This window comes from Leguminivora glycinivorella, chromosome 27 (genome assembly GCF_023078275.1).
Source record: "Leguminivora glycinivorella isolate SPB_JAAS2020 chromosome 27, LegGlyc_1.1, whole genome shotgun sequence".
NCBI lineage: Eukaryota > Metazoa > Arthropoda > Insecta > Lepidoptera > Tortricidae > Leguminivora > Leguminivora glycinivorella.
In genome coordinates this window covers 2058749-2069012 of record NC_062997.1, presented here as the reverse complement: position 1 = coordinate 2069012, position 10264 = coordinate 2058749, and positions in this window count along the sequence as shown.

Here is a 10264-nt window from a genome sequence, read left to right as displayed (position 1 = left end):
TATATATCTGATGGCGACTGTATATGCCTGGGCACAAAATGTTAACTAAACGACAGGTCGCAAAATGTCACCGTAAAAGTTTAAGCGAGATAGTTAGCGAGTTACATGATGTATTTACTGGACATAATTGATATAAATACGGTAAATACCTCGATAATTTATATAGTTAATTTAACGCCACCTACCGGGTGATAGTGAAACTAGCTTTGTCAGTAAGTAATAGTTTGAGTAACGAGTAAAGTTTGAGAAGTTGTGTAAGAAATGGTTATTACTAATATATTGATTAATATTAGCATATTATTTCACAGAAATCCAGCAATGGGGGCCATTTTTTTCAAAGTTGTCCTTCCCACTTTTTTTTGGATTTGGTAATTTTTATGTGGTTTCCACTCAGAATCGCGAGCCCTTTCAATCCAAATAGGAGAAAAAAAGTGTCCCGTTTTTTTTCCCCATTCCGTTACCATTTTTTCATACATTTTGTATGGCGGTAACGGAATAGAATGTTTGAAAAATATATGGAAATCTTGAGAAATGTCTTTTCTCCTATCAGGATCGAAAGACCTGGCGATTCTGAGTATGAATTGCGTAAAAATACCCATGTTACAAAAAAAGCGGGGTGGACAACTTTGAAAAAAATGGCCCAAGTAACTAGTAATTCATATATGGGGTTTTGTCCCCTGTGTTACTTATTTAATTTTAGTTCATGGATTTAAATTAGACAAACTTGGCAGATAGATAGTGGGCTATATACTATGCACAGCAATATAATAACGTGGTACATTACATCGGAGCGGCCGGGCATTCAAAAATTTCTGAAAACCTACACAATAGAGGCGTGTCAGATGTTTGTGAATGCCTTGACCGCTCCAATATATCTCATGGCATAGAAGAAAAAGTAAGGGAAGAGTTGTACCTTCATTACATCAGTAAACACGAGTTATTTGTATAACCATAGTTATAGTGACATCTAGCTACAATCACTCGTCAATCACGCGTCAAATAGCGTGAATTATCAGTACCACTAGTCGATACTAGGTGGCAACAGTGTCCCGTCTGCCAAAATTTTAATATTAGAACAGTTTACAACTTATATTACAAGCAGAAGGAATTGAAAACAGAATACTGATTTAATATTCGCTAAAAATTGGTGAGTATTAGACTCTTCGTTCGTCGCGACATCTATTGACAAGTAGCAGTACTGATAATTCAAGCTAGTTTTCGCGTGATTGTCGCTAGATGTCACTATAACACACTGTGCCTATACAAATAACTCGCGTTTACTGATGTTATGAAGTTACAACTCTTCCCTTAGGTACTTATTCCTCTATGCTCATGGCGACTGTATAAGAGTTTTTCGGACAAACTATACTCTGTCAACCAAGTCTGTCAGTAAATAAGAACAAAGAAAACTATATGCATCCTTTTCTTTAGGGTGCTAGAGAAAAGGATACCTATAGTTTTCTTAGTTCTTATTTACTGACAGACTTGTTTGACAGAATATATACTGTATTGTCGCCTAGCATTCGAAACAAACTGACAAGTAAATATAAAAAAAAATCATTCATCATGTGAATCTTGCATCCTTGGTTATAATAAAGATACCTACATAAGGATCAAGTCGGGTAAGTGTGTCATAAGGAAAAGTGTGTCTGGTCTTCACATTTGGGCTATTTAAACCAATAATCAGTGTTTATTGAGATTTCTTACGTTTACGACTTATTGTAGCAAGTAGCAAAAGTATGAACCCGCAAAAACACATGGGTCAATGAGTTAAAAGGTCAAATGTGAAGGCCAGACACACTTTTCCTTATGACACACTTATCCGTATTGATCTCAAGTATAATCGTATATTATATGCTAATATTGCACAATATAAATATTATTGTTTGAGCGTTAAAAACGGATCATGTTCGTCTATGAACAAAACGTGTAAAGTTTATGTAACAATCAAGACATTAGTATCGCTTATTTATTCAGTTTTTTGTTGATTGGATTTATAGAATGACAATATGTGTTGTCTCGTGATGTTCATAAATTGAATGTGACAAATCACACGAGCCTGCACGGGAAGCATGGTCGCGCGATAGACGATAAAATAGCAGGCCGTCCCTATCGCACTATTTGTAAGTGCGATAGGGACGGCCTGATATTTTATCGTCTATCGCGCGACCATGCTTCCCGTGCTGAACACTGGTATTTTTTAATGAAACGATCCGAATTTTTTTTTTATAGAAAAAGAGGCGACAACTAAAGTTTTAATTTTAGATTTATTTGTATCTAAACAACCTGTATCTAATTTTAATCCATATAATGCAGACATAAAAGTAAATAATATAAATTCGTATTAAAATAATATATTCAAACATTGATAGGATATAAATAGGTAAAAAAATATTGTTTAAAAGCAATGAGTTGGAACCTTCTTGTAATAGCCCAAAATACTAGTCAAACGACGTTGATAATTAAAAATAACATTAACTGAGATTTGAAAATTGAATGTTGAAAAGTGAAACTTTGTTTAAAATGATTTAATAACTGAGTTTTCAATGTTACCTAAATATAATTATAACATTAGCGTCGGGAATGAAACTGAGCCGAAATAACTAGAAAATTTATGGCATTCAATAAATACTTACGAGTATGGCATGAATAAACTTCAGGAAACTCATTTAACATTCTAACTATAAAACTCCCGTGAGACTTTGACATATTTAAAAATATTATAAGCGGGTTACTCACGTATTAAGTCGATATAACGCTCGACATATCTTGATTCTACTGAGTCCGGCGGGGTCGCTACTCTTGAAAAAGATCCTCGGAAATGGATCGAATCATGTCGAGCGTTATATCAACTTAATACGTGAGTAACCCGCTTAAATTATTTTTTAATATCTCATTGAACATGTCGGTGTAACTTTGTGGTCAGTTTTCTATTTTATATATTCAAAGCTACATTACATTAAAAAAAAACGTAATACTAGCCGCTTAAAAAGATCACGCTAATGTTATTTCTCACATTTTTTTAATAACATTTTAAAAAATCTAATTGTCCGCTTCCAAACGTCCCGTGAGGCCTACTAGTACCTCGGTTTAGGTTATCTTTACTTATTTTCACAAAGTTAAAAGATAGATCGCTATCAAAATGATGTTACAACATAGCAAAAAAAGTAGAGAATAATAGGGGCGCCACCGTCTATCTAAACCGCTTTACATGTAGCAACTATTTTGACACTTCAGTATGAAAACAGTCAGTGTTGTTATAATAAAAAAAAATAGTTCCTTTTGTACTCTTTTTTTTTGTCAAGCTATAGCTTCATATCATTTCGCCTGCTCACTTAACTTTGGCTTGAAGATCAAGTCCGTCAATCTATTTACCTTTGTGCTTATTCCCTTACGCTATTAATTTAGGCGGAAATACTATTGTAATTAATTTACACATTTAAAACTTATTTCACGTCTCGAAAACCCTACTTGAAACTACGTCGATTAGTTTCGTAAGTGTGTTCAAAAGACACGCACAGGAATAATGAATGCTCTTGAAAATAAAAAGTTTTGTAGTTAAAGTTATCAAAGTTACAAAAACATGGTGAGTTACCTACATATAAGTGCCAGTTTTTTGAGAGAAATGGTAGTAAAAAATGAAAACAAAAATATTTTTCGTGGCAAAAACTATGAACTTATTATTGAAACAACACATGATTACTTGATTTTGCCGCGAGAGAATTAGTTTTGTTCTCTTCAGATGTTTGGTAAATTTGATAACTTAAGGACTGTATTGTATGCTTTAGTTTTTAAGCTATTCCAGAGCCGTGCCGATTTTAATTATATACACTAGTTATCCGACAGCCTAGGTTAATATTTTCATGTATTTCGCACCATTCAAGATTGACAGATAAATAACACACCAATCTTGTACTGCGACATGAAATCTCTCAAATTCCTTTGAGAAACTTATGAAACGACCAGAGAGTTACAAAATTGCATGGACACATAATTAATTTCTAAAGTGGCCATGCATTTCTGTACCTAGGTGTACAACAATAAAGTTTCCAGAAATCGAAGTCGTCAATGGCTTCTGCTCTCTTTTAGTACAAATGGAATGGTAAATGTTTTTAATACCACTTTTTACATGGTGGCTATGATATGCCAATGACGAACGATTGGTTGAGATTTTTGCAAATCATATGCTGATTTGTCCCTTTATTCCAATTTAGGCATTGATATAATGAATCCTTGCTTATCTATAGGCTACTAAAATGACTCTTTCTTATGTCATGACGCTTCCTTAAAATTATGTAAGGTGTTTTTATATTTTAGTGTTGAAATTTCAAATTGTAATAATTTTTATGCGTCCTTTAGCGACTTAGATGTTTCTGATGTATTGGGGCGGATCAACTTTTTTTGTTGTTAATCAGACCCGCCAGCTTTGTTATTCTACGTCATATAAAGGGTAAGTAACTGCCAGGTTTTGGTGACCCAGAGTTTTTAAAGTGAGTAGTAATTGTAACCGTGAGATTACAAAAAAAGTTGTTTCACCCTCTGAAATGTTCCCTAAAGCTCCGCTTTGGTCCTAGGTATATTCCGCCGCTAATTCTTCTCCAATCATGTCATGTTTGGATGTAAGTTGTACTTGTAAAGTAATCGCCTAAGTTTATACGAAATGTTATTTAAGTGATAGCATTTTTCTTAATATTTAAGTCAAATCATAATGCTTTCGCCAACATCTTTGACCACGTAAAGAATGAATACAGGTTGGATGCTTGTTACAAATCCAGGGATAGTCTAGGAGGCAAATGTTCTGTAACACGGGTCAATCCCAAATTAATTGAAGTGAGCAACTTTGCCAGATTTTGCTCGACATGTCAGGCGCGCCATATTTGTCGCAAATAAGACTTCTATAATGTAAGTCGCATCGTTCTCGCGTGTCGTCTTTGTGTCGTCGATACTAGTGTCAGGACATTTTACCCCTAGTGTATCCACGCCTTAATAGTCCCCTGGGTTACATTTTGCTATAATTATGCGAATGTAAATTATGTGAAATTCCATACGAGTATCCGACTGGGGCGTTCTGAACTCTTCCAGTGTTAAATATTTTTTAAGTTTTCTTAGTGTAAATTGACTTTAATATTCCTGAAACGGTTTATGAATTTGTGAATTATGAATAGTGATTTGTTTTTTTGCTTGTAAGTAATATTTATATGTACATTTTGAACATTCGCCCTTTCAATAATATTTATTGTTTTAGTTTGTAAAAAAATTGGTTAGTAAATGCTTTTACAATTAAGGTATTGTTTGGTAAACAACGGGAAAATGTTTGTGCGGTATATTATTATTGTGTATATAGAATTTAGTTATCCAAAGTTAAATCCAAATACATTAATGCGAAAGTATGTTCTTATTTATTTTTTCGCTGTATGTACGTAGTTTTGGAGTGTAGTCGGTTTTCGAACGTACTCTGGTTAGCCTTGAAGCAGATTGAGGCGCGCCACAGTCTGAAAAATTCATAATCTTAAAAAAGATTTGTATGCAACCTGTCAGTTCAAATGACAGATCTGTCAGTTCAATTTGCCAGATCTGTCAGTTTGAACTGACAGGTTGCATATAAATTTTTTTAAGATTATGAATTTTCAGACTGCCTGTGGCGTGCTTTGACAGATCTGTCAGATTGAACTGACAGTAAGGCTCCCCACAGACAGTCTTAAAAATTCATAATCTTAAAAAAAAATTGTATGCAAATTGACAGTTCAAACTGACACTGACAGATGTCAGTGTCAGTTGAACTGTCAATTTCCATACATTTTTTTTTTAAGATTATGAATTTTTAAGACTGTCTGTGGGGAGCCTAACATTCTTTGAAAAACCGTAACCGAAAAACGTAAGGCATTATTTGAGCACACGGAGGCGACAGTTGCACGGCGACATTTTTTGTCTCTGTCTTGGACGCATGTAGTAACGACAGAGACAAAAAATGTCGATAGGGACAACTGTCGCCTCCTATTTTATCGTCTATCGCGCGTAACATTATTTGAGCGGTTGCATTCAGTAATCACTCAAGTAATAACTTTTTTTTTACATCTGACCGCGATCGTTCGAAAACCGAAAACGTGCTTTGAAATTGTGTTGCATAGATGCCAGAAATATGGCTGCGATAGAAATTGGTGGAATCCAGGAATGTTTTAAGAATGTAGTTGGTTCCATAAATGCTCAAAGAATTATAGTCAAAAGGGAAAGTTCCACCGCCACTGAGAGAAAGATAGCTAAATTAGTCGGAAATTTCTTCACATTAAAGTTTTTTTTAAACCATTCCTAGTTTTTATTGGATGATAACTTTTCCCGAGAAAATCCTATAAAATTCCCATTCAATCTTTATCTTGCCTACTCATGAAACTTCTCCTTTTACTGAATGAATTTGACTGGAAGAATACTTCAGGATATCGATATAGGGTGCATTGGGATAATTTCGAAGTACAGAGATGCCCGGGTAACTTCGAAAGAGGAATCTTGATATGATGGAAATAATTAAGTGACTTTCGAAATTAGACGACTTTCGAAATTATCCCGATGCACCCCAATGCATACATACAATCACGCCTGTATCCCATAAAGGGGTGCAGAGCACATGAAACTACTAAAGCTTCAGGGCCACTCTTGGCAAATAAGGGGTTAAAAGAAAACGAAACTGTGGTATTGCAGTGACAGGTTACCAGCCTCTTGCCTACACCACAATTTAACCCAATCCCATAGTCGCCTTCTACGACACCCACGGGAAGAAAGGTTTCTTATAAACCCCAATGGTTTCTTATAAACCTTGTTACAGCTTTTCAAAAAAAAGTTGCATTAGGGTAATTCCGAAAGTCGTCTAATTTCGATTCGTACAAAATCACCATTATTTCCATCATATTCCCCTTTCGAAATCACCCGTCATTCGTAATATTAATAAAAAGTGGCAACATCGTAGTTTCGTCCTTTTCAATATTTTACCTGGTTGCAAGGTCTCCATAATAGGTATGACTACTACATAAAAACACCGGCCAAGAGCGTGTCGGGCCAGTCGGGCCACGCTTAGTGTAGGGTTCCGTAGTTTCCCGACTCCCGTATTTTTTTCAAAAACTGTTCAACCTGTCGAGTTCAAAATGATTTTCCTAGAAATTCTAAAGTTCTAGTTTTGTGATGTTCCTTTTCATATTTTTTAAGCTCATGGTTCCAAAGTAAATTTTTTAAAAAGCACTTTTTACAAGCTTTTATTTAACTTGCCTTGTTAGTATGTTAGTTTGGGTCAAAACGTAGTAGCTAAATTTGACCAACTTCCCGGTTTCCGATTGAGCTGAAATTTTGCACGCATATGTAAATCACGTGACAATGCAATATAATGGTATCATGAATCTGATCTGATGATAGAGCAAAAACCGGCCAAGAGCGTGTCGGGCCACGCTCAGTGTAGGGTTCCGTAGTTTTTCGTATTTTTCTCAAAAACTACTGAACCTATCAAGTTCAAAACAATTTTCCTAGAAAGTATTTATAAAGTTCTACTTTTGTGATTTTTTTCATATTTTTTAAACATATGGTTCAAAAGTTAGGGGGGGACGCACTTTTTTTTTCCTTTAGGAGCGATTATTTCCGAAAATATTAATATTATCAAAAAACAATCTTAGTAAACCCTTATTCATTTTTAAATACCTATCCAACAATATATCACACGTTGGGGTTGAAATGAAAAAAATATCAGCCCCCACTTTACATGTAGGGGGGGTACCCTAATAAAACATTTTTTTCCATTTTTTTTTTGCACTTTGTTGGCGTGATTGATATACATATTGGTACCAAATTTCAGCTTTCTAGTGCTTACGGTTACTGAGATTATCCGCGGACGGACGGACGGACGGACGGACGGACGGACGGACGGACGGACGGACGGACAGACAGACATGGCGAAACTATAAGGGTTCCTAGTTGACTACGGAACCCTAAAAAGGTGGTCGTGCCCATCGAGTAAGGGTTTTTTAGAAACGTCTGGAAGTATCTAATAATAGTACATTGTGCAACAAGGGGAGGAACTTGAATATTACTAACGAGAGTAAGTTAAATCGCGACAGCTTGCCGGAGCTATTTACAGACTCGAGTTTTTAATATTCATACTCCGCAAATTATACAATGTTGTTCATCACACTTGCAATATAAAAATATTATGCAAAAAGATTTTAAAAAAACCAGCCAAGTGCGAGTCGGACTCGCCCACCGAGGGTTACGTACCAACTTTCTCTACTAGTTAAAATTATCTCATCTTTTCATATAACTCTAATGACTTGACTAGAAGACAAAAGTATAGGTACTAATGAGCATTATTGTGTAAAGCGCCATCTCTCGGTGAATGGGCTAACTAATTTTCGCGACCTGACCGACGATATTTCTTTATAATGTTAACCGATTTAAACAATTTTTACTTTATTGGAAAGAAGATACAAATACAAATAATTTATTAATAAAAACATAATTGTACAGTGATTGTTCTTAAAGACTAAGAATTGTTATACATATAAGAGATGTTTTATACAAATGCCTGAGCTAGGATAGTTCCTGTGTTTCAGGCAGAAGAAGGACTAAATTAGTGATTTATTTTTAATTATTCGCTAAAATAAAACTTATACGAAAATAAACACAAGACTTATTTTCGTAGGTTCCGAACTATTACATTACATATATATTCATTGTATATTCAATAGGTAATTATTTTACGACCATAAGTAACTTTTCTGTATCATCGTACGGTTTGAATACAAACGATATCTTTCCGCCTTTTGTTATTATAATCTGTGTTGAAGGATATTCGGCCATGCTGCTTTAATGTTGCGCTTAAAATAAACAATTGACGAACAGTTAGAGTCTGGCTAATGAAAATTGAACCCAGTATTTTTTTAAAACAGCAACTCTGGATGTCATATCATTGATTGTCATCTGTCAGTGTGACTGTCCCTTTAACGAATTTCGGTAAAAGTTAACAGCGAAATCTATAAACAATAATGAATAACACCATAAAAAATAGTAAAGTAAGTGCTGTAAATTAATTAGAATTAATAAAAAAGAAACCATGTTATCAATGTGTTGCCAGCTTCAATTTTTTTGAAATTGCCACGTTTTTTCGGGCTCAACTTTCATTAGCCAGACTCATCGAGTACATACCCTAATAGAGCAGAAATGTTATTTATTTTATTCGACATCGATTCCGCCAACTCGCGGCTACTCATATCCCCTCTCACTGCGCTCCCATTGGCTGATACAAGGTCAAGTAATAGGTGCTAGGGATGAGGTAGTGTGTAAGTAAGGTTTATCGATATATTATTATTAGTATAAAACACGGTATACAAAAAGGGGAAAACTATTTCTTGGAAGTAAAAATGGTATAATAATCAGATTATAATTATCATCATGAAATTTTCCAATCCCTAATTATGTATCTTCGAGTTTCTCAAGTTGTGTTTTTTATTTCGATTTAAATAGCAATTTATTATTTTACGAATTACTTGAACGTAATATTTAAATTAATACATATATCAGATAGAGATTTTATGAAATCGTGTCACCTAAATATACTCAAAAACATATCTAATTACACCTAATAATTAGGTACCTAATACATTAATATAATCGATCAAGCTTAACATAATCGATAATATAGGTACAAATATTCGACATAAACCATTAATGCAAACATTAGTGCAAGATAACTTTCTCGTTTGTTTATTTAAATAGAGTGTGATCATTATGTAGTAGGTACTTACACACAATAATATTCCTTACTCATTAATGAGATAAATATCGATACACCACTTGATGCTATAAGTTAAGCATGTACAACACTAGTGCAGACTAGAAAGAGATGGTGTGATGTGAATTGCGTTACGTGGAAGCAAGAGATAACGACATACGTCTAGCCTGCGTCATCACCTTTCACTTTTGTTGTCCAGTTTAACTTGACCTCCGGACAAAATTTAATATAAAGCAGTTTATAATTTAAAATCGTAACTTACCGATGAAAAGTTATTCCTTATGTTTTAAAGTCAGATGTTTTGCTGTTTTTTCCACGAAACCGAATAGAACAGCACGCCATTATAATAATAGTAAAACAAACAATAATTTATTTCGTAATTCGCAGAGACGTACGCACGGATCCAATACTGGTTTTGTACTGTTTTAGTGAGAGCGAGCGTTAACATAAGTGACAAATCACATATCCGTTGCGCAGATGGACTGCCCCATATTACCACTC